Source organism: Melanerpes formicivorus, unplaced genomic scaffold, assembly GCF_026170545.1.
Source record: "Melanerpes formicivorus ecotype bairdi unplaced genomic scaffold, bMelFor1.0.p_v2 SCAF_6, whole genome shotgun sequence".
Classification (NCBI taxonomy): Eukaryota; Metazoa; Chordata; class Aves; order Piciformes; family Picidae; genus Melanerpes; species Melanerpes formicivorus.
This window is the reverse complement of record NW_027142358.1, coordinates 13546053-13563607: the sequence shown is the minus strand read 5'-3', so window position 1 is coordinate 13563607 and position 17555 is coordinate 13546053. Positions and strand designations below refer to the sequence as shown.

Sequence of the window (17555 nt, the reverse complement as noted above, 5' to 3'; positions counted from 1 at the left end):
GTTTTGATCACTTGTGCTGACCTGTCACACGTTCCCTCCTCTGCAGCACAGCGGCTGCTTTCTGTACAGCAGTTTTAAAAGCAGGCCTGTGTGAACAGCACTCTCGAACTGCTGTCCACCGTCCTCTGCCAAGAACGAACGTTCCTGTGATGTGGCTCCATTGTGACTTCCTACTACAACTTTCTCCGCCTTTCTAAGTAGGAAATTGCACCGTACGTGTGTTTTCCTCGGGAAGCTGCTGCCACAGGCGCTGTTACAGCGTGTCAGTCCCTGCCTACTGCTTTCCTGGGCAGCCCACGCCTTCCGCGGTGCTGGAATGCTCTGTAATCGCGGCCGCGGCGGTGTCGCTGTGCAGCCGCAGCACTGGCGTGCCGCTGTGTGCGGGGCCGCGCCTCCCTGCTCTAGAGCGGCAATGAGCCGGGGCAGGAGGGGGTAACCCGCCGTAACGTGGTCGGTAACGGCGGGAAGCGGCGAGGCGCCTTCTGCCAGGGAGCCAACAACTCCCTCCTGCTTCTCCACGGCCGTCGTGCCCCGGTGCATCTACTCCCTGCCAGGAACTGCTCCCAGGCACCGCAGGGTGCCGAGCTCACGCGGCCTAGGGGCCGCAGCGGCTGCCCCCGCGCAAAACGGGTGGAGGGCGGGGCCTGGCGGCCCTCCTCCGTGCGGAAGATGGCGGCCGAGCAGCGCGGCGGCGGCTCCCCCAGCGGCCGGAGGGACGCCCAGCGGCCGGGGGCCGGCGGGCCGTGGCCGGCCTGAGAGCTCCCCGCGGCGCCGGGGGACACCCGCCCGACGGAGCTGTGTCTTGTCCACGCCAGCCCACTCGGCGGGGTCTCCTTGCCACAGGTGAGGTGGAGGAAGAGGGGAGGGAGGTGGCGACGGCCCGGCCCGGCTCGAAGGACGGCGGGGGAGGGCTAGTGGCGCTGGTGGGGCCGGGGGAAGTTGTGTGCCGGCCGGGGGTCGATGGTCCCGGGCGTAGGGGATGGCCTGCAAGGGATCGCTCTGCTCCGGGCTGCGGGAGGAGAGCGGCCAGGGCCGCCGCCCGGGGAACCGAGCTGGGGGCAGACAGCGGGGCGGGCGCTGCCCCCCGCCCCTGAGGCTGCGCCGCTCGCGCCCCGCTACTCGCTCTGCAGCCACCTGTGCAGCGGGAGAGGGCCCGGCTTCGCCCAGAGCCGAACCCAAGGGACACTCGGGCCCTGCCACGGCGGCCTCGTCTCCCGGCCGCGCTCGGGGCCGGAGATTTCGCGGTCCTGACCTGTAGCTCATCGCGGGCGCCGAGGCGCCGGCACGCAGCAAAACGGGGCAGCAACTTCTTTCCCATGGCAGTTGCCGTGGCTACAGCCCCTCGCAGCCCCTTTTCTCTTGGCCGCCGGCTGGGCGCATGGTCCTGTGCCAGAGCTGCGCTCCCGCCCTCGCTCCGGCTTTGTTTACCCCATGGCGTTGTGTTGCGAACGAGGTTGCTTGGTACGGCGTTGACGGCCGCTGAGCAAGTCTGCATGTAAAGGATGTTCGTGTTCCTGTCACACGGCTGCAGCTGGACTGCGTGTGCTACACACGCTTCTGTTTGGAGGTTGTGTTTGGTGGAGGCCAACTGCCTGTGCAGTTGTGGTAACATGAAGACACAATAAAAATGATGTTGCATAGAAGAAGCTGATGGAACACGAGGTATCTTTCCTGTAGTATTTCTCATGCTTCAGACGTTAAAATATGTTAGCTGTGGTAAAGCCATAACTAAAGTGTGAGACGCCCCTGTTTGCTTATGCAAGAGGGAATAACCTCCGTGTGGCCCAAATTAGAAGCAGGCAAATGTCATATCTCGGAGTGAAACCACAAGTTGCACTGCTCCAGACTGGGATTCTTTATGACCAAAGAAGTGTTCAGAGTTGTTAATCATATGTACATTTCTCATTAGGAAATGGGACCTTGCCTTTGTAGCAAAGAAGCAATCTAGAAATTGTTACAAAATTTTCAGGTTAAGTGCAGGCAACTCAATTATCTATGATGATTGAATTGGGAAATTTTGGATGATGGAAGGATCTACATATCACTAGTGTGATGAGACAAAAACTTGCTGGGAGTGAGAAATAATTAGAAGCTCAGCACCGGCTCCAGGAATGTATCGGGCTGGGCCCACAAATGCTCACGTTGCCCAAGTGAGCCGGCTCTTCATCCTTACCAGCATACAGTTCCCACAGCCAAGCCGCGGTGCTCCCATCCATGATCCATCTGAGTGGTGTTTCTGCATTGGGCTTCTTGGTGCACTGAGATTACTGATCTAGCTGACAGATTGGACGTGGGAAGGCTTTTCAGTTTGTACTTCACCCTGTGCAAAAATGATTGTCCTTTATTAAGAGCTAGGCTGGCTCCCAGAGCAGCCCCATTCTGCTAGGCCAGGTTTGAGCCAGTGGGAAAGCTGTGTGCTCATATCTGGCAACCAGTGTAAAATGATCTAAAACTTTTCCACTGTTAGCAGCTGTGAATATCTCTTAGGGTTATAGTCTTGTGCACTTACTGCTTGTATTTTAAATTTTTCTTTCTCATCCCAAATTCCTCTTTTAGTTTGTTCTTCCCTTTTAATTTTTGCTCTTCCCTAAGTCTGTGATACTGGTTTTGCTGCTGCTGCATCTTGAACATGACTTACGAATGTACGTTTTCTTCCGTTCTTTTGGTGTTTTTTTCAGGCCTTGTAAATCTGCTTTTTTATGCATGTATGATTCTGAACTGAGAAGTACTGGAAATTTCAAAGAGCAGTGAAAATGAGCTGTAGAGCAAGGACACAGAACAGTAGTGTCTGTGTCAAATGTTTTGCTGCAGCCACAGAAACTACTTTTGCTCTTGAGTACAGGCTTTTGGACCTGGTGCACAGTGGAGAGTAGGGGCCAGTCCTGCCCTCACTGGTCATGAAGAAGGAGGAATTCTGTGGCATCTGGCAGCAAAATGGGATTGAGCAGCAGAACAATTTGAGAATTTTTGGGTTTAAGTTACGGAGTGATACCTGCAAGTGTTTATCTGGATGTGAGTGTGTGCACTGGTAAGCTGCTTGCTTTCCAGCACTATCTGTGTGGTTTTTGTGTAAGGCATGTTTTACTGTTGCAATACCTAACTTTCAACATAATAATTTAAGAATTCAGAACCTAGTTTTGTATTAGCATTTATAATTCCAGTTTTCCTTAAAAAAGGTGAGGAGAGATACACTAAATGCTGAGGCTTCCATGTGTCCTGAACCACATCATCTCTCCCCATCACTGAGCCTTGTTTCAGAGATTTAAGTGCCAATTTTGGATCTCTCTGTGATATATCTGGAATATGCAGTGATGCTCTGAGCAGGGCTGCATAGATAAGATAATCCATTTAATTTTAATTGACAGAGTTGTTTACACATGATCTCTTGTTCATTTTGCTCTTTCAAGGGAACACATATCCTTCCCTGATTATAGCTCAGGTCAAAATCCCTCAGCACTTGTAGCAAATCTCTTTTAATTGGTCTCATTTACCTCTCATAAGGTTGTGTTTTAATTCTCTCTTCTGAATCCTTTTCCTTACTCTGTAATGTAATTTATTACAGGATATTTTATAGACAAGGGAGCGCCTCTGGCTGTCAGCAGCTTTTGCAGTGTATCAAATTTCCAGTTCAATGGGCAGCTGCAGTGGAGGTTGTGGGTGTAAGGCATCGATGCTGCAGCAGCAGCACATGAGCAGTCTGCGGTGACAGTACCAGGCACAAGTGCTACGTCTGTCCTGGATTCTGGAAATAATTGGAGTGAATGCTCCCATTTGTGCTCTCCACTCCTTTAACCTTTTTGTAGCTATTGCTGGCACAAGGGTCTTTGAGTTCCCTTTCTAGCTGTCTTTCCACTCTATGCAATTGAATGGAAATACATCTAAGTTGCTGTTTTCTCATGATAGACTTTGGGCAGCACAGGATTGATAGCAGGCTAATGTCAGAGCATGTTTTTTAGAAGGCCCAGACCAATATAAAATTCATGATGACTTACCTGCACACAGTTGCTTTGACAAACTGGACATAATGCCAAGAGGTAAAGCTCTGGGCTTTATTATGACTGCATTGAGGCGCTTCATCTCTGACTTGTGACAGTATTGTCTGCAGGCATGGTGGGTCAGTGCAGCTCACACCTGATCTACGGATGCTTTGACATCATCTCTCGAAGTCTCAAAGGCTGGGTTGGGTGTTTTTCTTGAGCCATGCCCCCTGTCCTTAAACTGGCAGTTTGGCCACTATGCCAAAATCAGAAGTGCATATATACTTCTGCTTCAGCTGCTGGATTTGAGATTGTGGTTTGGTGCAGTAGTGAAGGTACGGGCAGACTTTCTGCTTTGCGGATCCTGCTCGGGAGGCAGGAATCTCTATCAGAGCTGTGGAGCAGTTATGTTTTATACCTGCACTGAAAGATTTACTAGAGTGTGTACATCAGAGCCCTAACTGCTCTTTCTGCATAGTGATATCTGAGGGTCTTGGGCCTCTGGCAACTGCTGTTTGGGGACTGTTTTTTCAATATAGATGCATATCCACATGGGAAGTGATAAGATCACAAGACTCAATCCATATGTGCCTTATTAAAAATGCAGTGGAAACCTGCACCAGGAAGATATCCTCCATCACGTTCTTGCCTGCTCTGATACTTTTAGTAAGCAGTGAATCTAGCAGTGAATGTGAGGAGGTTGATAAGATTGTAAATGCAGTTTGGGCCTTCTCAAAATATTTGTGGCTTGTGCCGTGTCACAAAATCTGTTTTCACAGACATGGGAGCTGGTGTTTTTTAAAGCTGCCCAAACTCTCCTAACAAGGCGAGGGGTAGTCATGATCTGTCTCTAGACTCAGCCTGGTTTAAAATGTGTTGAGTAAAATGCACAGTGCAGAATAAGTAAGGACAAATTCACAAACCACTTGCTTGTGTACTAACACCACCAAGATGAAGTTCAGAAATACCTGTGTCTTCCAAATGTGCTTGTAGCACAAGTGCTGCAGACACTGAATATGAACAGTGTGTGCAGCAACTCTCAGGCTGAAATGTCAACAGTTTAACCTAAAATACTGCACACTTTCTTTCCATGAAGTGAAGTTAATATTTGTTGTTAAATACAAATGTAAAAGCTAAGCATTAAAGCTAATAGTGCTTAGATACCAGTGTTGGGGGTTTTTGTGTTTGTTTTTGTCTTTTTTTCCCCCCAGAATCCAAGGAGGGTGAAGAGGAGAGACATATTTTTGTCCTCTGCTCAGCGTACAGGGCGTGTGCAGGTCCTAGTGCTGCTTTCTGTGCTCTATGTGTGTCATGTCATAGTTATCCTCAGCACTTTGGCACATGTTTTGAGAGTGGGATGGGAAGGAAGGAGTGCAGTCCAGGCTTTTGGTGAGATTTGAATGCAGCTATACTGCAATAACCTGCAGTGCATTATTCTTAATTATTTTTTCTTTTTCTCCTCAAAGTGTCTGAAGTAGTGGTGGAAAAGATTGTACTGGGCATTCCCTATAATGCTAGAGACAGCAGAGTTTGTCTCCTCCTCTCCTTCCTTCTTGTCCCAGTATATAGCTCACAAATGATAAAGTGGCTCTCAGGTACCTTCTGAGGGATGAAGGGTTTCCACAAAGGACGAAAGAGTAAGTAGGAGGAGAGATTTCATGTGTTAAATGACATGCCAACCACTCAGCCTGCTCGGGGGCTAGAGGTTGCTGCTGCTTTTATCTATTGATATCTCCCTCTGTATTCAGCAGTTCCCTTGGAAGCTGGGTTGGCATAGCTGATGCAATAAGGAGGGAAGGGGGACAGGAAAATGACAATTTTATCCCTTCTTAATCTCTTTCTGCAGTTCTGGTCTGCCATCTGGTCAGTCTCTTTGAAAGCTTACCACCCCGGCACCCTGCCCTTTCTCCTCTGATTGTTTCTCCAATCTCCTACATCCTGTATTTCGCATCAGAAACTCTCCAAGAATACGTCATTCCTGAGTGCTTCATGTGGGGAGGCTTCCATGTCAGGACCATTAGAGTATGTGATGGAGCAACTTATTTTTCTTTGATCATGTTTAGTCTTACCGTTCCAGATGATTCCATTAGCTTGATATTTTATTGGTCTCTCAGCTTGTTTCTAATTAATGCTAATTTGTTTGGCAGTACTTCTGAAGTAAAATCAGAGCTTGCTTGTGGATTTTTGGAGCTCTTCAGCAGATGTTAACTCTCAAATTTTCAATTATTTTGGTGTAAATCCCTCACAGGAAACATTAGGATGGCAGGCCTTAGCTCTGATAGACTCAAAGTAGTAGAGATCAATTTAGAAAAGAAGGACAACTGGAGATTGACTTCAGAAAGGTTAGAAGAAGCCTCTTACTGGAGGGCTTTATGTTAGTTTTTTAGCCCTACGTGTATGAGAAGCGGCATTTAAAACAGTCAGCTCTGTCACCTCTTGGATGATGAGAGTTGGACTCATCTGACTATGCATGAAGATCTGCAACTAAAGTGTCCACATCTGAACTAGGTCCTGTAAGTTCCCTTTATATTAAGGGTATGTTAGGGTGAATTTATTTCACCCTAGAGCAGGTGTTCACATTTGGTGATGTGAATCTGTGAATCACATTCTGCAAGTTCTTTTTTTGGCTTTTCATTGAAAATAATGAAAACTGAGGATGTTAGTCCAGATGCAGAAAATGTTAGCAGGAGAGAGATCAGAGCAGAAGGTAAGTTGAACACCTCCCAGAGTGATGCTAACTTGCTCCTAATCCTGGACCGCTTTCAGTGTAGCATTTTTAATACCTTCAGTGATAACTGATTTATGTAACTGTATTTCTTCTGCTCTTAACTACTTGTCCCATCTTTAGAGCACTGTTTCTCTAGAGACATTTGGTTTTGTTACTTTTTTTCAGCTAATGCTGATGATTCTGTGCCACTCACACTTAGTTCAGAAAGCTTTTGCAAATGCTAAATGTTACAGCATACTCTGTATGTCTTTGTCCTTGCCTCTGTGGTTAAGTTATTCAACAGCTAAAGTTTCCCTATAGGTGGTAACTACGACCTTACTGTGATCCTGGGCTGTCCCAGAGAAGGTAGACCAGGTCATGAGTAGGTTTAATTCACGTTGTGTCTAAATCCCTGCTTGAGCTGAATAATGTAATTTCACAGCAAGTTGGGTACCTCTTAATACCTGGCAGCCTAAGGTGAACAAGAAGCGCAGTAGGGTTGGGAACTCTGCAATCTAATTAAAGGCAGAAATTTTCAGTGGAGAAAAGGTTGGTGTCTTGGCTGACTCCTTAAAATGTCATCATCTTCCATCCATCATCACCTTTGTCGTCTTTGTTTCTCTTCTGGGCATCACCTGTGTGTGGGACTTCTTCAAGTGCAGAGATGTCTTTGAAGTGGCATCATTTGTCTCAGATGTGGAGCTGCAGAACTGAAATCGTTGGCACTTCACTGTTGGTGAACTGCTTGTCCTTCCAGTTATTGAGGACTGCAGAGGTATTAAAAAGAGCAGTCAGAAACTAATATAGATATTGCATCAATCAATGCAGAGTGCTTGAGCACTGCTGCAGCTCCTCATTTCAGTCCACTTTCAGAACAATGTGAGCTATCATAATGTCAGTCTTCTCAGTGGAATAAAGTGGCTTCTTGGGTCACTGTGCCAGCTGTGAAGAGGCAGATTCATTTCAGCATTGAAGACTGGCCAGAGTTGCTAGTCTCTGTGTTTGATCTATTGTCCAGAACATCCCTGAAACAATCAAGCTTCCCCTTGCCCCCCATCTCAGTTCCAAATAATTTATTTTAGTTTGTTACTTGTAATCTCATTGGTTTTATTCATTTTTAATTAAATGAAATGTTCTGGATTCAGTCGTCAGTGCTTCAGCTCAAACCGCATATGCTTTACTTGTGACTGAGTCATAATCATCTTCCTTATAAGCAGAGATCTGTCACTGTCTCCTGATTTAGTTTCGTCTGCAGGCTTTCATCCATATACTTCCTAGACCATTTGTATTGAAGCATGATGTGAGTAAGCCAGCTTCTCTGCGTCAGAGCTGCTGTGAAAATGTTTTGTTACCTTGTGTTTGCATCTATACTTTAGTATGGTGTTCCTCTGCGTGGAGCAGGCCGTGTTTCCATGGCGCATGTCCACGTAACATACAAACAGAGCTTTCTGCAGGAAAACCTGCTTTGCCTCAAACAAAATAGGATGTTTGGTTTTTCCCAGCATTATTTTAAATACAAATTCCTCACAACTGCATGCAATGGTACAGTGGCCAGAGCTCAGAAGTCTGTTTGCGTCTTGCATTGTGTATGTGGGCAGGTTAAGAACAAGCCACTATGTTCATGGTTGCTGTAATGGTGGTTTATGTTGAGTATAATGTTTCTCTGAGATTATTACAGTTAATTCCTTTGCATGTTGTAGAGTTATTGTGTAACTGTCTCTCAGTCATAGCTTTCTCCCATTGCTAAGTGAAAATAAGGCAGAGATGTCCTTTGAACATACCCCTTCTTTTTTTTTGTGTGTGTGCTTAAGCTGATGCTACCACTGAGGGAAGCAGTCCACTTTTATACCAGTCCTTCTCTATTGGCATAACCACTCAGCAAGCAGGATCAGGAAAGTGATGTGGAAATTAAAATGAACAGAATAAAACATACCTCCTTTTTGCTATATTATTGTTATCCAGGAGAGGAAAAAGTTACTTTTCAGTTGATTGAGAAGAAACCTGGTCAGGCTCAGATGCTTTTGTATTGGCACACCACAGAGTGTGTTTGGGATAGGATGCGTTGATGCATTGCCAGGATTGCTCTCTTTGGAGGAGCATCCAGCACAGCCTGAAGCTACCACAAGGAGAGATGTGACCATCTAAGCCAGATGATCAGTCCTGCAAAGTGTTTAAATATCACATTTATCTAGGTTAGCCTTAACTAACAATGGCCATGGCAAACTACAAAGGATATTGGAAACAGGCAGCATGATTAAGGGCTGAGCTGCATGCCTGGCAGATTGAGAGCAGACTGCAGCCCTTTATTGCTGCCTGTTCCTTTCCACTTTTAATTGGACAGTGGATTAATTTTTATCTCAGTGATTTCCTCTGAGGGGAAAGATTGAAAAAGTCATAGCAATAGTTTCTAAAGGAGATGCATCCAAGGGAAGAGGAAATCAGTTCCTTCCTACCAAACCTAGGTTTATAGGTTCTCTACTATTTTTTTTGTGTCCTACTTCAGGACCTACCAGCTTCACTGATGAAGAGTGCTTCATTATCTTTATGTGCAATTTATGGGAAAGACATGAAACATTATCTCAGAAAAATAGTTCTAGTTTTATTGAGGATTTCTTAGATTTGGATTTGGATTGGTTTTTCTTTAAAAAGAAAAAAAGGACTGGGGGGAGGGAATATATATATATATATATGTATATATATATATTTCTGAGTTTTCCTCAATATCATTTCTGAGCAGTGTGCCACTGGCAGTGTGACCCATGATACTATTCTGGACATATCTTTGGGGACTGAAACTTTTGTAAGTGGTCAGGCCTCTTCCCCTTCCTGCTATTTTATCTTCCTGAAATGCATCCTGTGCAAGGGTGAAGATCATTGAGAGACAATGCTGAAAGACAAAGCAGTGGAAATTGATACAGTGTCTGCACTGGAAACAAGGTTGTTATTGAAGGATGTGTCTGTAAACTGTTTGGTTTTAATGTCTATATTGGATAGTTTTAAAGATAAGCAAGCTTCTAAAATATAGGATGTGAACTTGCAAATGGTTTTCCCTATCACTAGGCTTCAACTTGAGAAAGAATTAGGTAGACATGCAAAGGTTGTTTGATCTTGGGCTAGCAATTTGTAAACCCCATGCTGAATCTACCAGGATGGGACTGATGGAACCAAGCTTGAAAATGAGTGTTGAGAGCTATACTGCTCTTGTGCTGTCTTCACAACCGTTTGACACTAGTATTACACAACCCCTGCTACCAACTCTCTGTTGAAATACTTGTGTCTTTTCCTTGTTCTGAATAGAGTTCTAGCTTCCTTTACCATAGCTGTCTTCCACTGTAGGTATGAAGCTGCTGACAAAGCCGGGGAAGTGTTTGCAAGGCTTGTGAGCCTATGTGCCAGGACTTTTGTGATAGCCAGAATAAGATGGGAGAACTCTCAGCCAAATGACATGGCAATGGTTATTAAGATGTAATCTAACACTCATAGGTTAAATTTAGGTTTCCTACCACTAATTATCCTATAGGTAATATTTAGTGGAGAAATCTTGCCATCTAGTTTATTCCATCTGTCTTGAGACTGAAGAAATAAAAATCAGTGAGGAACAAAAGAAAAAAAAATTACTTATTACTAGTACCAATCTGAATCTAGCCACAAGTTGGTAATATTGGTGCAAAAGACTCTTTGTCCTGTCACTGTCACCCAAGAGCATCTTAAACATGGATAGGGAAACACTGCATCCAAACTTCTTGGAAATGTTTGATGATTTGTCTTGCTTTTGGAAAAGGCACATTCCGGAGAGCAGCACATGAGAGCAGTGATTGGAGTAGTTTTTCCCTGTTGTGGTTGCTGGGATATGGTGCTTCTGAGGAGCAAGTTATACAGTGCCTTTTTTGTTTTGTGGCTTGAGAAACTTCCTGCACAGGTTCAACATTGCCATTTGACTGGTAACACAGTATCATCATGCTTTTATTAAATGTACTAGCTGCAGAGGTTATAAATGGCTACTGATTTTTTGAATGCTGCAATTTTTCTCTATTCAGCTTGAGGCATTAAAGGGGCCTTATTACCAGAGTGAGTGCCAAGTGCTTTAAAAATACTGTGATTATTTAATGTAGCTCATGTTTGGCATAACTAATCACTGCTGAGGCTTAAAACCTTTGGTGTGGTAGCTCTGAGACTGAGCAGGGGAATCCCTTTTCTAGTCTGTCTTCAATAAAATCGTAGTGTCCAGTAGCTGCCATTTCTTGTATAGTATGCAGAGCGTAGCATTATGTGGGCAGCAAACTAATGCAAAGTGTTCTCCTGTCTAGTGTTTCATTGTTCTTTCTGCCTGAGGCTTTTCAATCTTGGTCTTTTTTAGTTAAAATCTTTAAACAATGGATTATCTGTTTTCACAGGCTTTAGAGGATTTGAAATAGCAGTCGCCCTTAGGCATTTGGCTCAAGATTACAGCAATAAATGCATTCATCAGAGCCCTCTGGCCCTTCCAAGAGCCAGGCAGTTGTAAGATTTCCTCTACCATATTCTTCTAATTCCAGTTAAGTGTGTCAGTCTCTTAACAATCCAAGGTAAGGCCTGTTCCTCCTGACCATTTGTGCTCAGGTGGTTTGTGAGAAAGAGTGGAATGTGTGTGGTAGAATTGAGAGTGCCTACAATAGGAGGGCTGTCTGGGATGTTGACTTTTACTACATTACCTATTTGGATTTTCTGGACCAGAAATTTTTTTCTGAAAGCCAGCGTTGCTTTTATCCCCTAAAGCCCAGCAATCTGGGTAAACAGGTGACCAGGCCCAGTCAGTGTGTGTTCATGAAGGTCAGGTCCTGCCTGATGAGTCTTATCTCCTGCAACAGGGTGACCTTTTTAGTGGATAAGGAAAAGGCTGCAGATGTTGTTTACCTGGACATTAGTAAAACCTTTGACACTGTCTTGCAGAGCATCCTCCTGAAGCAACTGGCTGCTCATGGCTTGGATGGGTGGACACTTTGCTGGATAAAAAACTGCCTAGATTGCCAGGCCCAAAGAGTGCTGGTGAACAAAGTCCAGTTGGCAGCTGGTCACAAGTGGTGTTCCTTAGGACTCAATTTTTGGGGCTATTTCCCTTTAATATCTTTATCGAAGATCTGAATGAGGGGATTGAATGCTCTCTTAGTAAGTTTGCAGAAGACACTAAGCTGAGTGGGAGTGTTGATTTGCTTTACAGAGGGACCTGGATAGCCTGGATTGATGGGCCAAAGACAATGATAGGAGATTCAGCAAGGCCAAGTGCCAAAAGCTGTGCTTGGGCCACAAAAAAAACATCCAACACTGCAAGCTAGAGAGGCTGCCCAGTGGAAAGGGACCTTGGGGTTTTGATTAACAGCTGTCTGAATGTGAGCCAGCAGTGTGCTCAGGTGGCCAAGAAGGCTAACAGCATCCTGGCCTGTTATCAGCACCATTGTGTCAGGGAAAAGTGATTGTGTCCCTCTGCTTGGCACTGGTGAGGCCAGCTCTTGAGTATTGTGTTCAGTTTTGGGCCCATTACCACAAGAAGGACATTGAGTTACTGGAGTGGGTCCAAAGAAGGACAGCGAAACTGGTGAGCAGGTCTTAGGAGGAGCAGCTGAGGGAACTAGGCTTGCTCAGCCTGGAGGAAAGGATGTTGAGGAGAGACCTAAAAGGAGGCTGTAGCAAAGTGAGTGTCTTCCTAGTTAGAATGAGAGGAAATAACCTCAGGTTGCACCAGGGGAGCTTTACATTGGATATTAGAAGAAATTTCTTCACTGACAGTTGAATGGCCACTCTCGGAGGTGTTTAAAAGATGTGGTGCTAAGGGACATGGTTGAACACCAGGCTTAATAAAGTTAAATAATGGCAGGCCTGAAGGATCTTAATTGTCTTTTCCAACTGTAATGGCTTTATGATTCTAATCTGAAAATTTCATGTGGTTTAAAAAATTTCAAATTGGAAAGTAACATTAATCAATATTTACATTTCTGACCTTTCTGTGCCACCTGTTTTTTTTTCCAAAAGATGGTGCTGGAACTGGAAGGCCCCATACTGGAGACTGCAAACCAGTTGCCACCCAGTTGAGATATCTGACGTGGCAATTTCTGTAAGAGAGCTTCCTGATTGTGCTGTTTAAATAGTGAATGTAATGTTTTTCTTCTGCTACTGTGAGATCTAAAGTAGTTGACAGATATCAGACATTCTGCTGTGTTGCTTTGGAGAAATGTAATAGCTGTCAGAAAAAGACCCAAAAGTCAGTTCCAATAAAAAGCTACATTTTCTAAAGCAGTTTCCTTCTGGTTAAGGGAGCTGTTTCATATGACACTGCATGCACTGTGCTTTGCATGATGGAGCTGACTTTCTTCTGAAGAGTAGCTTTATCTCAAGAAAATTTATTGCATAAAGTGATCTGTGATATCCATGCATCTGAGGTCCTGTGAAGAGTTGCACCCCTAACTGATTGTACTGATTTTCCACAAATGATGTTTCTCAGCCTTTTGAGCTATTCTTACCACGTCACATCATGCTGCTTATCACAATTAAATAGGATATGCTGGTTGGCCACTGGTTTTATCAAAAGACAGATATACATACTGGAAAAGGAGAAAGTCCAATTCTCTTTGGAAGGTTTTTGTACTTTGCTTAAACATTTGGTAAACATTTGTTAAACCACAGTATTTGTTTTTAAAGTATAGAGATGCTTCCCTCACTGAGCCTGTGTGAGCTCACCCTCATTTCTCACCTGAATCGCAGGACACTGCCCATTGGATATAGTCAGTACTGGAGTTGCACCAAAGCTGAGAACCTGTCCTGCAGTCTGGTCTGCACTCTATAGTCATTATGTAGAGGGAGTAGGAGGAAGCTTCTGTACTGGAGCATCCAGGGTTGTGTGCTGGAGCTGGCCAACATATAAACTGATCCCTAAAGGAGAGAGAAGCTGAAGCTTTAAGCTGTAGAAAATGAAGACTAGGACTGTTGAAATAAAAAGTTGTCTGATTCTAGGAAATGGATTGGGTTCACAGGAGTGGTGGGGGTGCTGAGGTGCTAGTAGGCTTTTGAGTGCTAATGAAATGGAAAATACTGCATCAGGAGGGTAGTGCATCTGTCAGCTTGTGATGCCAAAGGGGAAATGTTAGACAGGGAACTGACAGATGACCAGCAAGGACAGGCAAGCATGGCATGAGGAACATCAGAAGGTTAGATTATCATAGGCTAGGTGGGAGAGATGGGCTTTGGAGGAGAGAAGATGAAATAGTTAAGACACATAGCAAGTAGATAGAAAGATTTGTATCGTTTTCTCATGCCATCGTTTTCTCATCCAAGACTCGCATCTGAAGACCTGTCTGTCAGAATAAACTTAAAATTTTCTGTCAATACTTTGATTTTACAGTTCTTCCACACTGAGAGCAAGCACCTATAGTTGTCATAACTTGGGGTTAGCTCAAGATATCCCTGTGGCAGGTGAGGCGATAGCTCTGCCCATGGGATGATTATGTGGTGGAATTCATTATTTAGGATTTTGTTTTAACCCCTGTCATAGTTCAGGCCCAGCTGGCAGCTAAGGCCCATGTGGCTGCTCATACAGCTGCTTCGTCCCCACTCCAGAAGATGGGAAGGAAACTGGGGAGAAAAAGGCGAAACCCTGTGGGTTGAGATAAGGGGAGGTTAATAGAACCGCATGAGGAGATAACAATACTCAGGGAGAAAATAATACTAACAAAATAGTATATACAGGAGTAATACAAAATGCAACACTGACCACAGTGGCCTGTCCAGTCCCCCTGATTCTGCCCTTCCTCAACATTCACCTCAAAGCACCCCTCTTTGCCCTGCCAGCCCTTCCTTGTATAGCAGCTAATGTTTTCCTCATTAGGAAATTCACTCAGTGTATGGTAATTTGATTTTTTTTGCTACCCCCTATCTGAAAGCCATAGGACATGAGGCATTTTAGATAGTGATTTTGTATATAGGCTGATGGAAGACTACAGCGCAAATGGAGAGAAGGAAAACCCTTTTCATGAAAGTGACCAAATAGAATACACACAGATGACAAGGGCCCCTTTGTGCAACAATTGTTACTTAAGAATGATGGTTTATTTTATAATATGCTGAAGAGAAATTAATGCTACTGCAAAATTACTTTTTCTGCATAGACATGTAACATTCTTATATTTATCCTCTTAGCATATGGTCGTTGTGTACAGTGCTTTATTGCTGTCTGTCTCCTCTCATCACACCATTTTCCTTCATATCCTGTCCTTTATCCCCAGTGCTGAAATAAAAATTTATTTAATACTGCTAAAACTGGGGATTTTGGTTTTGGTATATTGGAGACTAAAGTTGTGGTTGTAATTGCTTTCATTCAAGCTGAAATTTGGTCTGCTTTCCTGGAGTTTCTTATGTGCTACAATTGAAGGATGTTGGCTGTATATTAGTGCGTATGTGGCTGGGAAGGCTGTGTGGAAATGAGAGGCAGAAGCTGGCGTTTTCTTTCCCTGTGTTTTATAAGACAGAAACTCAATATATGGGGTGTTAAACAGATGGCTGTGTTGTCACATAACAAATATTTGAAGAAAATTAAATGATGTCCTGCCTGTTTGCTGACGACAGTTCCAGCCCCCATAGTAACAGAAGTAATAATAATAGGAGGATTTACAGTGCATTTGGGTTTTGATAGTCAAAGTGAGGTACTGAGGAAGGTCGTGTAAGGAGGTTTTTTGTTGGTTTTTTTAATGTGGGAAAGATCAAGTGATATGCTTGAGGTCATCCAGCACATCAGGCTCTTTAAAGAGCATGCAGGTCTCCTTGACTTCCAGCTAATACGTTTCCATTTTAAACCGTGCTGACTAGCAAATGAGTAGCAAACACTTACTCAAACATTTCCGTCACAACTTCATTGTTTGATTATTGTTCATGAAGGTTAACTTGCCAAGATGAGATAGTAAAAGCGGGCTTTCATTCTTGTTCAATGTACTTGAGCAACAGGCTTGCTGTGAAAAACCTACACTGAAGGCACTCCTGAGTTTTGTTGTGGAGAGGGGAAGGTGGCGGATGCCAGGGAGATGATGAAGAGTTAGCTGAAATGAAGTTTTTGTTTATACAGCTGAGCTTCATCTTGTGATATTAATAGCGTACAGGCATTTCTCTTGGACAGAGGGGATGAATTCTGTATTTAGCTCAAGTTGGCGTGCTACTCTTTCTGTCATGAGCCAGAAAATCCCATTGCTATTTAGCTATTTGCATACATTACCTTATCTTTACTGGGAGGACTCTTTTATTTTCTTCTGTAAATCATTCTGATGGTGCTAGATTGAAAGCTCTGTGTGAAAGGATGAGAGCAAGAATTAACACCTCACTCAATGGCTGGACAATTGGACAGCAGAAGAAAAATTAATCTGGCTCAGCTCCCACCCCTTTTTCTGGGGACTCTGCAGATGTGCTGGAAAGACACTTGTGGAGTTTATGAATTGTCTCAATTACCAGTTTTCTGCAAACTGTTACTTTTATTTTTTGGTCCTCTGACTGGAAGTATTGTATTGCATGATATAAGTGGAACTGACGCTTATCACATTGTAATTTGTATGATGGGAGTAGTTTGCTGCCATATTGCAGCAGAGTGGGTAACCTGGAGTGCAAGCAGGATGTTGAGGTTTTTTTCCTAGTTGATGGGGAGAGAAAAAGGCCTGGAATTCTTCACTACTGCCATAAAAAAATGTCATCTGCCCTAGCTTAAACCTATATTAATAGCATTCTGATCTCTTACATGCATGGTTGGTCTTGTTGCCTAGATACACACATACTGTGATCAGAAAGCTATCATTAATATAAAAATTGACAAAATAAGTCATAAAAGTATCCAGTTAGATGTTTTTCCTGTGTGCTCATACACACTGATATTTGGCCTTTTCTTGCTTGCTTGTTATGCATTGTGCTTTGGTGTAATGATGCATTAGGCTTTTCACTAAAATGCCCTGTGATATGTTCTGCCAGCTCTCTCTCTCTGGTTTCTTCCCTGTTCTTTGAAATAAACCTGTATCAGTTTTTCTCACATCATTTGTACCTTACCATCTGTGTGTCTTTGATCTGATGCTGTCTTTTCTTCTTCTTTCAGTATGCAGTTGGTTTGTTTTTTTTTTTTTTAGTTTCAGTGTGCTGCATTTCTCTTCTGGGTAAATATATGCACTGTCACATAAAGGAGTGTTAAACATTGCTACAAAAGCCCCTTGTTGTTTAGCATCTCCCGAGGGTCTTGTAATGGATTTGTTGGTGCTCTGGGGAGATGGCCCTTCCTAACCTCCTTTCTGGTTCAGCTGTTCTCTTTTTCATCGTTTCCTGCAGAGTTTCCGATTTTCTTCATGAAAATACATGTTCACTTAGTGTGCTGCTCTCACCTCTTTGCATGCTTTTCTCAAGTGTAGATGAAAATGTCTGTGATAAGTTTGGTAATGTTACTGCAGTTAATCTGTTTCTTAAAGTTTGTTCACATATAGAAGTGCTGTACTCAAGCTGTGATTGTTCTCTTTGCAGCTGTTCTGGTAGCACTCCGTGATACTTTTGTATAAGAGTAAATAAACGAAAGGAATTTTTTTAGTTGCCATGTCTCAACCAACTGCTGGAGGTGAACTGCCCTGACTGAGTTGTTAGTTTGTTTCAGTTGTGAAATAAATTGTTTGCTGAAACCCTGCCTCTGTAGGTCTTTTGTATTAACTGGCAGAGAAGAAGGAATGAAAACAATGATACTGACTTCCTAAATTCAGAATGGTAATGAATGAAAGTGCTTCTTGCTTTCTCTTGGAGAATTGTTACGTGTTGTGTTGTTTAGCCAGCAGTATTACTGTGAATGAGCATTCGGTGCAGGCATCTTATGTCTGTTATTTGATGATAAAGGA

General features: G+C 43.8%; 1 protein-coding gene across 2 annotated transcripts in view; it reads left to right on the top strand.

The window, feature by feature from the left end:
• Window positions 1-670: 670 nt before the first annotated feature.
• NDST2 (N-deacetylase and N-sulfotransferase 2) overlaps window positions 671-17555 on the top strand; it is a 128296-nt gene continuing 111411 nt past the window's right edge. For both annotated transcript variants that reach the window (XR_010987507.1, XM_068139831.1), the window contains exon 1: window positions 671-843. The gene's annotated coding sequence lies outside the window, so the exon portion shown is untranslated. The remainder of the gene's footprint in view (window positions 844-17555) is intronic.